The sequence below is a fragment of the Gymnoscopelus braueri genome (genome assembly GCF_963280865.1).
Source record: "Gymnoscopelus braueri genome assembly, chromosome: 15".
Taxonomy (NCBI): Eukaryota; Metazoa; Chordata; class Actinopteri; order Myctophiformes; family Myctophidae; genus Gymnoscopelus; species Gymnoscopelus braueri.
Genome location: NC_137620.1, coordinates 41,574,651 through 41,581,297, shown reverse-complemented (window position 1 = coordinate 41,581,297; position 6,647 = coordinate 41,574,651).

The following is a 6,647-nucleotide window of genomic DNA, read 5'->3' as shown; positions in this document are numbered from 1 at the left end:
TCCAGTTGCCTTCTGACTTCATCAATCCATGTTTACTATGATGGCTGGTTAGAAAAACAAGAAACACATTTAAAATCTCACCTCTCTTTGATATCTCTGGCCAAGTTGTCTTCAGGATGTTGTCTAGTTGGTCTCTCAGACCAGACACCACATCAATCACATCTGTGAAGGAATTCACAGGACAGATGACCACACTGGGTGAGACTGGAGATCCACTGGAACTGGAGAGAGACTGGAAACTCTGGAGAGAGACAAGTAAACCAGTATAGACAGGGATGGAAGATCGTTAAACCAAGAGATCAATAAATTGGTACATTGACCACACACACACACACACACACACACGCGCGCACGCACACGCACACGGCCACACGCACACAAATGATATTTAATTTGTCTCTAATTCTCATGCAAATAATTGCGATTAACAATGTGATTGTGTTTTTGGTATTGAATATATCAATAAAAAATATACATTTCCGTTCCAATCTATGAACACAAATTGTACAGGGCAGATATTGAATAATTTTATACTTTCAAAATATTTGACAAAATAGTGGAAATAGACAATCTACAATCTACAAGCTCAGAAGCTGATCTTGTAGATCTGCTATTTTTGGAAAATGCTTACAATTATGACAATTGTGGGAAATAATTGTGATTATCTCAAATAATTGTGATTAGGCAATTATGTAATAATTGTGACAGGCCTAATTCTGACAATATTATTGTGGTCTGTACTCTACAACTACTGTATCTAGCAACTATATTAGTATTAGTAACTACCAGCATTAATAATGTCATGTTATGTAATATACTATGATGTAATAATAATATGACGGAATGAGATGAAATATGAAGCTGATTTCTCCTAAATGAGTCAAAACCAAACAGTAAAATGCCATGTGTGGAACCTGAATGAAAGTGATGATGTCATCAGTGTTGGACAACTCCTCCAGGTCAGCATGTCTCCTCTCCAGCTGCTCCATGTGGTCCTCCAGCTGCCTCAGGAGAGCCTCAGTCTGAGCCACTGCAGTCTGCTGCTGATCTCTGATCAGTTCTTTAAGCTCACTGCGTCTTCTCTCAATGGAGACCATCATCTCACTGAAGATCCTGTCACTGGCCTCCACTGCTGCTTCTGCAGAGCTCTGCTTAACACACACACACGCACGCACACGCACGCACACGCCGAAAGGAAGAAAGAAACTCTTGGTTATAAGTTCTCATGTAAGTGTAGAACTTTGTGGGGAATACATTCAGTCACAACATAAGTATTGTTGGCCATTCCAGAAGTTCCATGATATGATGGATTCTTTACTGTCACTGTTCTTTACTGTCATTCTGGGTACTTTAGTGCAGGGACCCCCAGGGGTCCTTCAGGGGGTTCCAGGGGGTCCCCCCAAAAATATGTTAATATACCATCAACATCTGTTTAACCAACCAAAACAAAAAATAATCTGTTTAACCACTTAAAATAGCCTAAAATTCTACAAGTTCACAACACATGGCGAACTCGTCGTGACGCGTTGTGAGCTTGTAGATCTGCTATTTTCAAGAACATCTTGATAGAATGTGAAAACATTTGAATAACTTTGTAACATTTTAACAACACAAATATGTGGATTGCTGCCACATAAATATTTTCAAATGTGGGTCTGCAGCCAAATACATATTAATTGGGGGTCCTTGACATGAAAAGGCTTGAGAACCACTTCTTTAGTGCTTCTGATGACACAAGGCACTGTCTCATCCATATACAGTAGCATCACAGTAAACACAAGAACAAGAACTATTATCATAATATCAGCTCACGTTCAGGGCCTCCATGACCCGTCTCAGGTCTTTCAGCTCCTTCTTTTTCTCCTGGATCTTCTGCTGGACTTCCTCCTGCATTGTCACCAGCTGTTTCTGCAAGAAACAGGAAGAGACAGTTTGGCTTGTAAACAAAGCACATTTTCAAGTCGGGATACCAATTCTATCCAATCAGGAGAAAGAGAACTCATACAGGATACGAGGTAAAAACAAGTGAGATTTGGATCCACACATCATCTTACATCAACTTTGTAACTTCCTCAAAATACACTTTTGCAGGGGCAAGATGAATGAACTCATTCAATCTGGGATTTTAGCTATAACAATTATTTTTATAACTTGGCTATTAAGAAATAGCAGATCTACAAGCTTGTAGATCTGCTATTTTAGAAAAATGTTTAACATTTGTACAAATCTTTGAATACATTTTTGGAAACAACATTTTAACTCAAATCTTTGCTTCTGGGGGTCCCTGGAACAACATATTTTGATGGGGATCGGCGACCTAAAACAACATTTTGGGGAGTCCTTGACAAGAAAAGGTTTGAGTGCCACTGATATAGCAACGATAGTTTTTCAGATAATTAAGACATTTGTTGAGACATTTGACAGTTACAAATGTTCGCTTTAAGAAATATGTATTCAAAGATTTGCACAAATCTTCACGATTTTTCAAAATGAGCAGATCTACAAGCTCATAGCGCTGCACTCGGTGCCACGCTATGAGCATGTGTATCTGCTATTTTTGAATAGCCAAAGAAATCTAAAATGACACAGATGCATTCCCAGATTTAATGGGTTACCATTATGAAAAGTGATCAATTGCGTCTGTTTTTCATTGGGTCCAAAAGGAGTGTACTTCATCCTTTAATACTTGTTATTGTACAACACCCTGGTTTGCGCTTTTAATGTCTCTGACATGGTTATTTAGTTCTGCTTCTATATTTAAAACATGATCTCTCTTGAATCTCTTGATTTATCTTCAAGTGATCGTGGTCCTACCTGTTTCTCTGCCTTCTCTGCAGCAGCTGACACCGTGTCATGGCCCTTATGTTCATCCATGAGGCACTGATAGCAGATACACTGGCGGTCTGTGCGACAGAACACCTCCATCAGCTTGTCATGACTGGAGCACATCTTCTCCTGCAGTTTGTTGGTGGCTGGGACCAGCTTGTGCTTCTTCAACGCAGGAACATTGTAGTGAGGCTGGAGGTGAGTCTCACAGTAAGAGACCAGACACACCAGACAAGACATGAGAGCTTTGTGAGGTCTGGCTCCGGTGCAGAAATCACAGGCCACGTCTGCTGGACCGGCGTACAGCAGAGCAGCAGAGGCAGAAGGCTGCTGACCTCCTGTACTGCTCAGCTTCATCACACCCTGGAAGTAAAGAGAGGTAACACAAAGAACAACACAACGACTTACTGACATGAGATATTCACACACACAACTATAAAACATATCAGAAATATAAACATTTATCGCTGTGTAAACACGCTCTCAATTCTTACCAGTCCCTCGGCGCTCATAATGGAAAATGACAAACACAGCAATAACACCCTGGTCACAAGTAACACTGATGCATGCAGAACACACTCCTGTTCAGCAAGCATCCACTCTATTTATATGGGTTGGTCTACCCATGTGGGTGAAACCTTCGGATGATTAATCATGTGACTTGTGTATTGTCTTAAATGTGGAAACACAGGCTTTAGCACTATTCTATAACAATGGCCACTGTACCCCAGCTCCTTATCTGACCTAATCAATCAACCCTCTCAACACTCTCATGTGACTCTCATGTGACATGTGCAAAGTCCCCTGATTTCAACACTGTAGGTCAGAGCTGTAGTTTTTAGAATTGTATATATTTGTACTTATTATTATGACTAAATATCCTTCTTAAAATAAGATACAGGGAGGCGCTAGAAGGCCACATGTGCAGGTAATGTCAATACAAACGCCACCGTTACATCATAATAATAGATTATTCTACAGACACGCTGTGAACTTGTAGATCGACTATTTACGACATGCCCAGAAAGGGGACGCTAGGGTTCATGTGGTTAATATAATGTTTCTGAGGGCAAATGTTAGACTTTTCCTTCTCCTTCCTTTTTGTCTTTCTCTTCACTTATAGATTATAAGTGAAGAGAAACTTCACTCAGTTCCCAATTTAGAAAAAATGAAAAAAATAGCAGATCTACAAGCTTATAGCGCGGCACTCGGTGCCGCGCTATGAGCTTGTATGTCTGCTATTTTTGAATAGCCAAAGAAATCTAAAATGACACAGATACTTTCCTGGCTATGGGTTAAATGGCTTTTTAAAAAAGCCATTTAAGCTATAACTAGGCTAAGTTTGAACTTAGTACGAGGTGGTGCAACTGGCCCCTGGAGCATTAAGAGTTTAACACTCAGGATTACAAAGACATGACTGGGCCAATCAGTGACTGCGTTCCATCTGCTCTCCGTAAAACAGTGAAAAGCAGCCCCCTGATTGGCCCGCTCATTTTCTGATTTCTCATACTCTCTGCCTATGGGCCGAAGTCCAGACTGATACCGTGGAGGAACGTGTGAGTGAGGCCACATCATCAGTCTGTCAATGCCAGGCTAGGTGAACCCGATCATAATGATATAATAAAAAAACATCTGGTGGCCAATTCAGTAATGCCTTATTGCTGTTGTGTCATTGCTTGTCATCTGCATTCTCTTTTGTTTTGTCCTCTCACTTCAGGTTCAGCTGGAGTTGAACCTGAAGTGTTCATGGATTTATTCATTTCATTGTGTGTTATTTCAGGAAACAAGATTAAGTACCTACAGATTAAGTGAGAGAAAAGCCAGTCAAATTGAAGGATGATGAATGAATTCCATTCAGTATTGTGACCTCAGTGGACAGGACAGTGGTACAGTCGACTGGACCTTTGGTTTAACAGCTTTAACTGTCAGGGGACACGTGATCTCATGGTCACATATGAACATGTAACCTAGTGTTCAGTACACTTGTCAATGGAAGCAAACTGGATTTTGCTCAAATTCATCTTCTGAGTTGTATTTCATCTCATCAAGTGTAGCCTATAGTTGATACTGTTAATGTAATTGTTGTACTTTGCAAAACATTTTTTTAACAAGCATGATGCGTCTGCCATAATTTTGAAATATGTATTTCCCAGGGAATCCGTTTTTTCTAAATCGCATACATAATGTCACATTCTGAGACATTATGGTTGAATGATGGACAAAATATGTTTTCCCCCAGATTTCTTTGGTTATTTAGGTCTTGACTTCACTGTAAAAAAAACCCATCTATGACATTGTGTGCTATAAAACCTCTCCTACTGTAATTCATAGCTGTGTTATGTACATGGTCCAGATGAAAAAGCTCAGAACACACAAGTTTCAAATTATACACACTTTTAGCATTGGCTGTTGGTTTACATGGAATAGAAAAGCAAATAGGTGTAGAGACAAAATTATAGGCCTATAATCTTGTATTGTAATTAAAATACGCTAGAAGGTAGACTGACAGACAGACAACTTATGATGAAGAAAAGGTCAGCATTAAAAGGGGAAATGGAATATAGTAAATCTCTGTTCAACAACGGAACGGTCAACACCTCATGTTCTTTCACAACAAAGCAACAGACACTATGCAAGCATAGGCTGTATTCTGGAAGGAAAACAAGGAACCATTCATTAAAAACACTCTCAGACCTCTGAATAGGACCTCATAATAATCACTAGCTTTCCCTTTCCAAGCCTCACTGTGTCAATCTTTTCCAGTGAGAATTTAATGTACGTATTTGTTAAACTTGTGGAATTCTAAAAACAAAACAAAAACAAACAATACTGTGAATGCAAAGTTACATTAAATGAGATTCTGTTTCAGGTTATGTTTCACTTTGGACACGAGGGGGCAGCGTTCACCATTCGTTTGCTTATAGCCATGCAGGATTTTGCTGTCAATACAAATGAAACTAATTTTTTCTTGAGCAAATATCAGAGTAAAGGCATAATGATTTTGTACAATATTTAGTTTGAGGACACTATCAACCCAACAGAGTAGTGTTTCATTCATCTCTTGGTTAAGGTCCACTGCTCTTGAAAAGGACTATGACATGAAAAGTACAGCTTAATATATTAATGATTTATTGGATAAACTTAGGCTTGTTCAAGCTCACATTCAAACTATCAGAAATACTGTATTGTCGCTGTTATGCAGAAAACCTTTATCTCCATATTTCAACTTTATATGATTTTTTTCTTAAAATAAATAATACTTTGTGGTGTGACACTGTTGCACAAAAGTAGTGAAAATAACACATTTTGTTAAACATAGCAAAAAATAAATCATATTTTTGTTTAATGGCCAAAATAGGGACAGCAGAACTATTTGGAGCGTACACACATGAGAAGATATAGTCACACAGGACTCCAGCTGATATTAGTATAGTTCTGACTGGAACTACAGTTTACAGGAAACACTGTAGTCCAAGTAGTCTATAGGAGGAACTGGTATTCACCCTGTGATGTCACAGAGTAAACATTCAAAATTCAAAATAAAAACATAGAAGCACTGCCAAATCATCTTTATTTTGTCCTCCACTTCATGAAAACAGGATTTGGGTTTAAAATCAGGGAAGTGGCCTTTTAAGTCTGTCTGTGATTTTCATCAATGTTTAACTGATGAAAAGCATTAAAGAGAGCTTGTGACTAAATAAACTAAACAAAATGAGACAGCAAATGTACTTAGGACTTATATATTCAATATTATTTTTAACCACTTAAAAACCCCAGCATCCGTATTGTGGTCACAGAAAATAGCAGATCGACAAGCTCAC